Here is a 12,534-nt window from a genome sequence, read left to right on the forward strand (position 1 = left end):
GCAACAACATCGTAGTTCCTATTACTAATCCAAGCTGTAAGTTCATCTGCCTTACCTGTTACACTTCTCGCATTGAATCAAATGCACTTCAGTCCACCAGACCCTCTCTGATTTGCAATCCCATCCTGCCTGCTGTTTCTTCAAGTCTTACTGGCCCTACTCTCTGGTTCCCCTTCAGCTAATTCACCTTTGCTTTGGTTCCCACCCCCCTGCCAAACTAGTTTAAATCCTCCCGTGTGACACTAGCAAACATCCCAACCAGGATATTTGTGCCCTTCCAGTTTAGAAGCAACCCGTCCTTCTTGTACAGGTCCCATCTGCCCCAGAAGAGACCCCAATGGTCCAGATATCTGAAACTCTCCCTCCTACACCAGCTGTTTAGCTACGTGTTGAGCTGCACTATCTTGCTATTCCTAGCCTCACTAGCACGTGGCACAGGGAGTAATCCTGAGATTACAACCCTAGAGGTCCTGCTTTTTACCTTGGACACCTTGGATAAGGAACCAGAACACTGCAACCATGAAGATCGATCACAGTGCTGTCTTGAATAAATTCAATGAACCAGCCTCAACAGTTCTCTGAAGAAGAGAATTCCACAGTAACAACCTTTAGTGAAAAAAATCTCCTAATTTCAGTCTTAAAAGGGAAGTCTCTTATTCTTAAATTCTGTCCCCTAGTACTTGTCTCCCCTATAAGTGGAAACATCCCTCCAATGCCAACCATATAAAGTCTCCTCAAGATCTTATATGTTTCAGTAAGATCATCTTTCATTCTCCTAAACACCAATGGGTAAAGGCCCTACCTGTTCAACCTTTCTTCATAGGATAAGCCTTTCATCCCAAGGAATGAGTCAAGTGAATCTTCTCTGTACTGCTTCCAATGCAATTATACGCTTTTTTCAAATAAAGGGACCAAAACTGTGCACAGAGGATGGGATTTTCTAGCCTCGCTCGCCTCGAAACTGGAAAATCCCACCCGAGGTTAACAGACTTTTCCATGGTCCACCCTTTGCCTGCTTCGGTGCCCAAGGCGGCAGGATGGTAAAATTCAGGGCAGTATTTCAGATGTGGTCTCACAAGTGCCCTGTACAGCTGTAGTAAAACTTCCTTAATTTAGATTCCATTCCCCTTGCAATAAAATGCCAACATTTCATTTGCATTCCTAATCATTTGCTGTACCTAATACAAACTTTTTGTGAGGCATGTACCAGGACACCCAGATCCCACTGTACCAGAGTTCTGTAATCTCCATTTTAATAATATTCTGATTTTCTATTTTTCTTGCTAAAGTGGGCCAGTTCACATTTTCCTGCCTTATACTCCATACACCAATTTTTTGTCCCCTCACTTAATCTATCTATATCCAATTGCAGACTCTTTACCTCCATTTGACAACTTGTTTTCCTATCTTTCTTGGTGTAATCAGCAAATTTAGCTACCATATATTTGGTCCTTTTATCCAAATAATTGATGTAGATTGTAAACTGTTGAGGCCTAGCACTGATCCCTGTGGCAACCCACAAGTTACAGCCTGCCAACCCGAAAGATACCCATTTATCCCTACTCTCTGCTTCCTGTTAACTAATCAATCTTTTATCCTTGCTAATATGTTACTCCCTACACCATGTTCTCTTGTGTAGCCTTTGCTGTGACACCTTGTCAGATGCCTTTTGGAAATCCAAGTACATCGTATCTACAAGTTCCTCTTTATCTCACTTGCTTGTTACTTGCACAAAAATCTCCAATAAATTAGTTAAACATGATTTCCACTTTCACTGTAGCCATGTTGAATCTATCTAATCATATTGTGATTTTCTTAGTGTCCTGCTATAATTTCATTAATAATGGATTATTGCAATTTCCCTATGACAGATGTTCAGCTAACTCGCTTGTGGTTTCCTGCCTTCTGTCTTCTTCCTTTCTTGAATAAAGGTGTTACATTAGCTATTTTCCAATCCATTGGGACTCTTTCAAAATCTAAGGTTCGACAGCATGACACTTTTTTCAGCAATACTGAAGTTCTGTACTATCAAACAACTGATCCTTCACTTTATTCAGTCGATGCTGATACATCCTTCTCAAGGAGTCTTTCTCACTGGGATACATTTTGCTGAGAGTTATTAACTATCTCCTTAAAAGTCTGCCACTGCATCTGTATTGTCGACCTTTAGATCTAGTTTCCCATTCACTTTAGCTAGCTCTAGTCTTAGACCCACAATTTGCACCCATAAAACTGAACATAAAATTCTATAATGTTATGATTTTTGTCATCTAAAGGCTCTTTTACAATGAGATTATTGGTTATTCATGTGTCATTACCCATTACCAGTTCCAGAATAGCCTTCTCGCTAGACCATACTGCTTTTAGAAATTGTTCCAGATAAACTCTATGAACTCATTTACCAGGCTGCCTCTGCCAATCTGATTTGTCCAATCTATATGAATATTAAAGTCACCAATGATTATTGCGGTACCTTTCTTTCTTCCTGTGTACTCTGTCCTATGGTGCAATTAGTGTTAGGGGTCTATAAACTAGCCCAACATGTGACCCCTTACCTTTTGCTCTTTCTAAGGTCATCTCTCAGCACTATACTAAAAACATCTTAATTAACAGAGCTACCCCACCACCTTTTCCTTGCTTCTGATCTTGTAGAAATGTGAAATATCCTTCTACATTCAGGTCCCAGTCTTGGTCACCCTGCAACCAGGTCTCTGAGGTGGATATTAGATCATACATATTTATTTCTAGCTGCGCTAACAATTCATCCATTTCCAGATGTAGAGCCTTTAACTCGATCTTGTTATCATTTTTGCAATTCCTGGTCTTACCTGTTGGAGCACTCTTGAATTTGTACTTTCTACCCCTTCCTACATCATCTTTACCACAGTTGCTACCCTCTCCAGTACCTTGTTGTTACTCTTTGATTTATTACCTCTCCTCATACTCAATCCTTTCCCCCCCACTATTTAGCATAAATCTCTCTCTATCACCCTAGTTATGCAATTTGCCAGAGTACCAATCCCAGCACAGTTTAGGTGAAGCCCATTCTAACAATACAGCTCCCTCTTTCTCCAGTATTGGTGCCACTAGCCCATGAATTAAAGCCCATTTCTCCCACACCAGTCGTTCAGCCACGTGTTCATCTCTCTAAACTTACTTACCCAATGCAACTTTGCTCATGCATTATGAAATTTTCCTTTTCAATTTAGTCCCATATGCAGGACCTCTTTCCTATTCCTATCTATGTCGTTGATACCCACTGTGACAATACACTGTGTCCAAAGATGTGCAGGTTAGGTTGATTGGCCATGCTAAAAAAAAAATTGCCCCATAGTGTCCTGAGATGCGTAGGTGAGAGGGATTAGTGGGTAAAATATGTCGGGATGTGGGGATAGGGCCTGGGTGGGATTGTGGTTGGTGCAGACTCGATGGGCTGAATGGCCTCTTTCTGTACTGTAGGGTTTCTATGATTTCTACGAATACTGTGCCTTTAAGAAGTGTATTTGTTTCATGTTATTCTGAAAGGACTGTTTTATACTTCAACTCTGATTATGGTGCCAATTGTCTACAGTTGGTAACTCACATGCTGAGCATGCAGAAGGTGAAGTGCCCCTAATTATTGGAATATTTGTTTTAATCTGGGTTAATGTAGTTTTAGTAAGTTAGGGTTGTCCCCTGGGGTTTTCTGAGTAGGGTTTGATTAAGTTGATTGACAAGAAGAAAATCATGAGTGGGTGGAGCTAGGCTTACGGAGGGGGGGAAAAGCAGGCAGTTGCTGTTTGAATTGAAATGCAGCAACAGCTCTTCTCTCTCTCTTTCCCTCTGGAAATTAAAGTCTGGGACCTGTTAGTAAAGTGGTATCTCTCTCCAGAGCCACAAGCTGTTTTCTCCCTCTCTCTTGGGAGTTCTGCAGTGTGAAGAGAGGTTTTCCTTTGGAGGTTGCTGTCTGTGAGTCAGAAGATGGTGTCTCTGTTTCTCTGTCCAGAGGGATCAAAAGACTGAAGGACTGGGAATTCACATAGATCAGTGTGGCTTGCTAACTGATTCTGAAGAGGAATTTACATCTTGGGGTTGTTGCTTAAATTGGAACTTGTAGAAATAGCTAGCAGTTAAGATTTGTTTGAGTATTTCAGTTGGTAGAAGTTATGCTTATTCTTTTTGTTATATTTTAACTGTGTTGTTAAATAAAGTTTGTTTTAATAAAAGCTTCCTATGAGTCAATAGAGTCACATCTGGAGCGGAACACCTTATGCCAAAATCAAAAATAATTGGGGTCTAGGTTAACTTCATCATATACCTTGGAGTTTCTCATCTGGTCCCTAACACTACATGGACCAGCACAATTGGACCTTCTCCTTTCCACTGCAGATTCATCTCCAGCTCCAAGCCAATGTCCAGAACACTGGCATGGGGCAGGCAGCACAGTCATCTGGACTCACATTCTTGCCTACAGAGAACCATGTCAATCACCCTAACTATACTGTTCCCTACCACCATTACATTTCTATCAACTCCCTCCACTGGAATGGCTTCCTGTACCAATGGTGTCATGGTCAGCTTGTTCATCCATCCTGCAACCTCCCCTTTAATTCCTCCAGTTGTGGCTAGCACCTTTCTAATCATCTGCGCTCATCTAATTCTAGATTTTAATTACTCTTTATTTTTTAATTATTCCTCCATTGTGTCTCCAGTTGCATACACCCTAAACTAAATGCATCCACCTCGCTACTGCTCTTTCTTCATTTAGGACACTTCTTAAAATCAACCTCTTTGATGAAGTTTTTACTATCTATCAACATTGCTTTATGTAAATCTGCATTCAATTTTGTCTCAATGCACCTGTGAAACACCTTGGGACATGTTATTACATTAAAGGCACCAATGTGCGTCTTGTCAATGAAAGATGGCCACCAATACCTGTCTGTACCACACAGGCACCAAATTCTTTGTTGTCATCTGCATTAGACAGTGCAAATTGAAAGCTGTTCACCCAGTTTCTGAGCCCTGTGGTGGGCAGGCAGTCGGGACGAGACCTCCCAACAGGGGGCACTTCTTATTCCAGAGATCAGGATGAGGATGGAGGGAAGGCTTCTGGTCGCCCCAGTGACAGGCACAATCCTGTTTCCTGCTCTGGGCCTTGTTTCTCCCAACACCAACAGGCAGGCAGATGATGGTTTGATTGCACACCATCCCTTCCACACCGCAGATATGCTGCAACAACAAGACAAATGGAGAAAAAAAGGCAAGAAAAATGTGAAACAAATCAAATGGGATAGAGGAAACTATCCTTGACAGATTCTGCTTCAGGTGCTGTAACATTTGTAATTCCAGGATCAGTGATCACTGCACATACGCCTTATCCCCTCTAAAGATAATGGCCACACTTACAACTGTGCTAAAACAGCAAACATGGCCATTTAAATACAAGGTGTTGTTGCAGCTGAAACCTGTTCAAAAGCACATCTGCACCACCCAGTGGTAGAAAATAAGTCGTCATGATGTGGAGATGCCGGCGTTGGACTTGGGTAAACACAGTAAGAAGTTTAAACTTCTTACAGAAAATAAGTAGGCAGGTAAGAGGTAATTTTTCAATTTATGTTTTTCTCAGTCAATAGTTAAAGCTCCCTGCTGAGAGCACAGAGTTGGAAAATACTTGCTAAAACGAACATTTTAAAATTCCAAATGCTGGAAATCTAAATAAAAATAGAAGACACGTTTAACAGAGAGCAGGCCTGTCAGCATCTGATGTAGATTAACATTAATTAGGGGAAGCAATGGCCTAGTGACATTATCGCTAGACTATTAATCCAGAAACATAGCTAATGTTCTGGGGACCTGGGTTCAAATCCTGCCACGGTAGATGGTGGAATTTGATTTCAATAAAAAATATCTGGAATTAAGAATCTACTGATGACAATTGTTAGAAAAACCCATCTGGTTCACTAATGTCCTTTAGGGAAGGAAATCTGCTGTCCTTACCTGGTCTGGCCTACATGTGACTCCAGAGCCGCAGCAATGTGGTTGACTCTCAACTGCCCTCCAAGGGCAATTAGGGCCGGGCAATAAATGTTGGCCAACTAGTGATACCCATGTCCCACAAATAAATAAATAAAAATTTTGGTTATTAGGCACTGGTTCAGAGTATTGAATCCAGTTCTTTGCACTGCACTTTGGGAAAGATGCGAAGATATTGTACAGAGTACAGAAAAGATTCATGAGAATGTTTCCAGGAATTAGGGACCTCAGTTGTGAAGATAGATTGCAGAAGTTGGCACTATTCCTTGGAGAAGAGAAGATTTGATAGATGTATTCAATATCATGAGGGGTCTGGACAGAATAGCCAGGGAGAAATTGTTCCCACACATGAAAACATCAAGAATGACATAGCACAGATTTGAAGAAATTGATAAAAGAAGCAATAGCAACATGAGGGAAAACTTGTTCACACAATGAATGGTTGGGGTCTGGAATGCACTGCGAGTGTGGTGAAGACAGTTTCAATTGAGGCATTCCAAAGGGAATTAGGCTGTTACCGTAAGGGAAGAATGTACAGGGTTATGGGGAGGTGGAAGAATGTCACTAGGTGAATTGCTAATTGCTCCTTTAAACAGCTAATGCAGACACAATGGGTCAAATGGCCTCCTTCTGTGCTGTAACAATTCCATGATTATGTGGGTGTGGACTTTGTGTCAGAAGTGAAAATTGTAACAACTTTGCTGCAGAACTGTTGTACAAAATTCACTATTAGATGTTATGAGAAAGCCCTCAAGTCCCATTAACATAAAGTTATCATTTTGGCTTCCTTTTTGATTCTGAAAACAACATGAATCCATGCTTCAACATAATGACCCATCATACCTTTGATGGGAGATTAGTGGAACCCTCAGAGAAATTACTCTCCCCTTTCCAGAGAGTTCCACCAACGTTACAGCAGGAATAATCTCCTGGGATTTCAGGGCCTATAGTTTTGTTGGCTAGTTTCTAGCAAAGAAATAAAGACCAGTCCGAAGAAACTCCCTAATCTTTGGTCATGTACTTTTACTATTAACTTACCATCTCGAGATTTCCCGATGGCTAATGGGCGCCAGTAGGTGTAGTATTAGACCAGTGATATCAGAGACATCAGGACTGATTTGTGAGTTTCCTAATCTCAGTTCTGCACTGGAGAGTCAGCCTTGATTTTTGTGCTCAAGTCCTGAATGGTAACTTGTCTGATGCAAAGGCAAGGCTGCTTCAAACTGAGCCACAACTGGCATTGTAGAAAAATAAATAGCAAATAAGCTGCTGCCATCACATCACATAGTGAATTGGGTAACTAGTGCAGTAGTTACTATGGGCCATATTAAATTACAAGATAAATATATCTAAGCACTGATAGTGAGGTGTGCTGCAAAATTTTTCTGGGTCCTAAAGTTCCCTCCCCTCATCCTCACCACAGAGCCTGGACAATGAGCAAGAAAGGATCAATCATAGAATCCTACAGTGCAGAAGAGGCCCTTCAGCCCATCGAGTCTACACTGACACATTAGAAACACCTGAACTCCTACCTAATCCCATCGGCCAGCACTTGACCCAGAGCCCTGAATGTTATGACATGTCAATTGCTCATCCAGGTACTTTTTAAAGGATATGAGGCAACCCGCCTCTACCATCCTCCCAGGCAGCACATTCCAAACCATCACCCTATGGGTAAAAAAGCTTTTCTCACATCCCCCCTAAACCTCCTGCCCCTCACCTTGAACCTGTGTCCCCTTGTGACTGCCCCTTCAACTAAGGGAAACAGCTGCTCCTTATCCACTCTGTCCGTGTCCCTCATAATCGTGTACACCTCGATTAGGTTGCCACTCAGTCTTCTCTGCTCCAATGAAAACAACCCAAGCCTCCCCAACCTCTCTTCAAAACTTAAATGTTCCATCCCAGGCAGCATCCTGGTGAGTCTCCTCTGCACCACCTCCAGTGCAAGCACATCCTTCCTGTAACGTGGCCACCAGACCTGCACACAGTGCTCTAGCTACGGCCTCACCAAAGTTCTCTACAATTCCAACATGGCTTCCCTACTTTTGTAATCTATGCCTCGATTTATAAAGACAAGTGTCCCATATGCCTTGATCACCATCCTACTCACACCCTTCTGCCTTGAAAGATCTGTGGACAAACACGCCAAGGTCCCTTTGTTCCACAGAAATTCCTAGTTTCCTGCATTGAATACTTCCTTGTCAAACTACTCCTTTCAAAGTATATCACCTCACACTTTTCAGGGTTAAATTCCATCTGCCAATTACTTGCCGATTTGACCATTCTGTCTATATCTTCTTTCACCCAAGCTACTCAGTCTCACTGTTAACCACCCGGCCAATCTTGGTATCATCCGCAAATTTACTAATCCTACCCCCACATAGTCACCTATGTCATTTATATAAATGATGAACAATAGGAGACCCAACACAGATGCCTGTGGTACGCCACTGGATACCGGCTTCCAGTCACTAAAGCAGCCTTTTGTCATCACCCTCTGTTTCCTACAACTGAGCCAATTTTGAATCCACTTTATCAAATTACCCTGTACCCCATGTGCATTTACCTTCTTTACAGGTCTCCCATGTGGGACCTTGTCAAAGTTTTTGCTGAAATCCATATAAACTACATCAACTGCACTACCCTCATCTACAAGAATGTTGTCTAGCGCTTGGACGAAACAAGGTGCCTGTCAGCAGCTGTAACTGCGACTGAGCAGCCCTCTTTAGGATCTACTCTGCTCACCCCTTATTGGGGAGGGGGCTAGAAAAGGTACCTTGAACATACTCTGCTTCACATCTGCCGATTGGATAGCCATATCTGTGGTTGAAATACACAAAAGACACAAACTGTAAAGTTTGAGACTTGGAACATACATGCGAGTGAACGCCCAGAGTGACACACTGCTTTTGCTGCCCGAGAACTCTATTGACATGACATTGACTTTGTTGCCTGAGTAAGATCCAGCAAGCTGGAAAGCGGGAACTCAAAGAACTGCAAGTTGTCTATACTTATTGAGCATTGGGGAAAATTAAGATTAAAAAATGAAATTTGGATAAATAAAAAGAGGAATTGATAAGGACAACTGTCTGAAAGGGTGTTTTGATATGTGAATTAGCATACCAGTGAGAAAAGCAAGTGTTTGCCTGTGTGACTAGGGGAATACAATGGGGTATAAAAAACTTGGAAGTGGAGAGGTAAGGGAATTGGCACTTATATACTAAAAGGCATGCCCACAAGGTGGGTAACATCAAAGGGAAAGAATGATATATCCATAGCACAATAACTGGAGAAAGGGACCAATAGAGGTGATTTCCATCACAGCCAAACCCAGCTGTAGAAAAAAGTCTCATCTGAAAACCAGTTATCTGAAAAGAGCAGCCAGTTAAAATCTAAAACCCGAACTGAGATTACACCTTCACTGAAACTGAAGAAGGTTTTCCCAAACGTGATCAAATAACCAGTCTGTGGTAAATATCTGCTGGATTTAACTCAGTTATATAATATGGATGTTGACACAAGCAGTGTCTCAGAGTTCAGGAAATATGGGTAGTTGGGAACAAAGGGGTAACTTCATGTCATGCTGTGTGTGTATAGCAATCAGTGTAGTTAAGTGTACTGGTTTAGTGTATTATCGTCCTTCTTGTGTGTTTTTTCTTTTAAGTTAATAAACATACTTTATTCATTGATCACAAAACAACTGGACTATTCTTCCTTGGTTTGCATATCCTTTCTCACAGTATGCCAAATTGAAAATATATACCACTGAGAATTGGTGTTCCAAGTTACCCTTCTGGGTTTTGGGACACCCTCACATTTAATATCAGCATGATTTTTAACATACTTCCTTCTGGAAAGGGAAATCAGAAGAGTACAGCGATCACGGAGTTGGATTTACCAACAAGAATGAACTTGTGAACCTGCTTCACGAGATTCCTCTTGGAAGAAATGAGCACCTTGTGACTCTTCGTGCCCGATTTTACCATCAGGTTGCACCCGTCTTCAGGTGCGAAAACTTGGTAAAGTCGGGCGTGAGGTGAGTAGCGTGATCCATGCCCGCCTCCGCGCCAGTTCCCCCTTTACATGTATTTAAATTGACTTAATGGGCTGCATGCTCAACTTACCGGCACTTCCCCCTTTACCACCCCGTTCGCCCATTCAGATTCGGCGCAAAACAGACATGGTCCACAAAGGTCCGATTCAGGCACTCCAGTTTCAGAGGGTAAGTTCCAAGCGTCCGGCGGCTCTCTGCTTCAAGGGGGGGGCGGGCAGCAGTTGGGGGGAGGTGGGTCAGATGGCTCCAGTCAGATCGTTGGGTGGGGGAAGAGTGGGTCAGATAGCTCCACTCAGATCGGTGGAGGGGGTCTGCTGCCACTCTGCCTCTGCTCTGAAGGGGCAAAGGGGGTCCACTGCCACTCTGCATGTGATCGGTTGGGGGGAGGGGGCAGGGGGCCACGTTTGATCTGGATAGCGGGGGGCTGGGGGGGGATAAGGAGGTCAGTAATGTTGTGGGGATGGGGCAATGTCTGTGGGGGCCATGGGGAGGCATTATCCGGCCCGGGAGCAATGTGGCAGGGGAGGGTATTTCTATCTTTTATTTTACTGCGCATGCGTAGTTGGTGGTGCCGACTGGAGCTGCAGGGTTTTGGGCGCGCCAAGTCCCATCCACAGGCTTCTGCAGCGTGATTCAGACTCGCTGATATTTTTTCAGGCAGAGTATGTATGGGGGCGCCTGAGAACAGGTCTAAAAGTCGAATCTGAAACACACTCAATTTCAAGTCCGCCCAGCACTTGGAATGAAAATGATAAAATAGGGCCCTTCATCTAGAAATAGAATCATAGAAACCCGACAGTGCAGGAAGAGGCCATTCGGCCCATCGAGTCTGCACCGACCACAATCCACCCAGGCCCTACTCCCATATCCCTACATATTTTACCCGCTAATCCCTCTAACCTACACATCTCAGGACACTAAGGGGCAATTTTAGCATGGCCAATCAACCTAACCCGCACATCTTTGGGAGGAAACCCGAGCGCCCGGAGGAAACCCACGCAGACACGAGGAGAATGTACAAACTCCACACAGACAGTGACCCGAGCCGGGAATCGAACCCACGTCCCTGGCGCTGTGAAGCAGCAGTGCTAACCACTGTGCTACCGTGCCGCCCCATCACATCTCAAACTGACAAGGGGCCAATTGGCCACTGCGGTCAGTGCATATTCCCCAACTCTGGACACCAACAACAAAACCAAGGAAAATATCTATACCAAACTTTACCAAGCTCTCTGTGGGGTTCCAAGAGGACAGGCTTATTCATCTTGAAGACTTCAACACCAGAACTGGAACAACTGGCAGGGAAGGAATTAGAAATGTAAACTTCGACAGCATTCTTCTCCTTAACAAATGCATGTGCTTATCATCACCAAAACTCTGTTTCACCAGAAGAACAAGTACAAAATGTCATAGCAACACCATAGTCCAAGCATGGAACCTGATTAATTACATCATCATATGTGACTGGGATTGCAAAGTCGTCCACAACCATCAGAGCAGTGACAGGGACTGATGACTGCTGATTGATATCCAGCTTATTCGTTCAATTATGACCATAAAACTGGCTCTAAACAATGGGTATTACAGAAGGAACAATCCGAATAGGTTAGTGAAGATGTTAAATCATTAGACATTTAAGACACTGACAGAGCTACCAGCATTGAGATAAATTTCAAATTAGACCTATAAGCTAACAAGGGAGCAGTCTGCATAAGAAATTTAAACAAGTGATAAGACATATATGTTGATATTTTGAATGTATTACTTTATAAATGCATTTTATAAAAATCATTGTTTGCATTGGCCAAAGGCAGATTGCTGCGAAAGCATGATGGTCGAGGGCAAAAGCTCAAAACCACATCCAAAGGGAATAATGAAACCTTGGAAATATGCAAGCTTTTATCAGTAAAGCTTCCAATGGTGGAATGTGCAGGGCAACTTCATGAATGGGATTAATTCACTGTCCAGATAAAATGGATGCATGCCCGAATGTAGGATCATGTGTTAGTCTGACTTGGCAGTGACCTGGAAGGGAACTTGCAGGAATGTTAACTTTGAACTTGATGGCCAAGCATCTGGTTACTAAGGGATACAGGATGTTGAGTTAACCAAAATGGGAGGATACGTCCAGATTTTACAAACTAATGAAATACAATTATACCAAAAGGTAAGGTGCAATTGGCTGGAGTATATAACAGGTATTATTGTTGATTTATGTATATTCAAGATGATTGATTCAAAGCTAATGAAAGGCTGATGTATCTGGTAAGAAGGGTATAATTCACCTTTCCTAACCATTGTATGTTAGAGTTTATTGGAGAGGACAAGCTGCTCTTAGTCTTGAGAGGCCGAGGACTCTGTGATAATCTCTCCCTGCGACTTGCTGATCAAATAAAAGTTACGTCTTTCAACTAAGACACTGGCTTCGTGAGTGTTGTATTGTCTGAAGTTTCAGCAATATCCAG

The sequence above is a fragment of the Mustelus asterias genome, chromosome 2, assembly GCF_964213995.1.
Source record: "Mustelus asterias chromosome 2, sMusAst1.hap1.1, whole genome shotgun sequence".
NCBI lineage: Eukaryota > Metazoa > Chordata > Chondrichthyes > Carcharhiniformes > Triakidae > Mustelus > Mustelus asterias.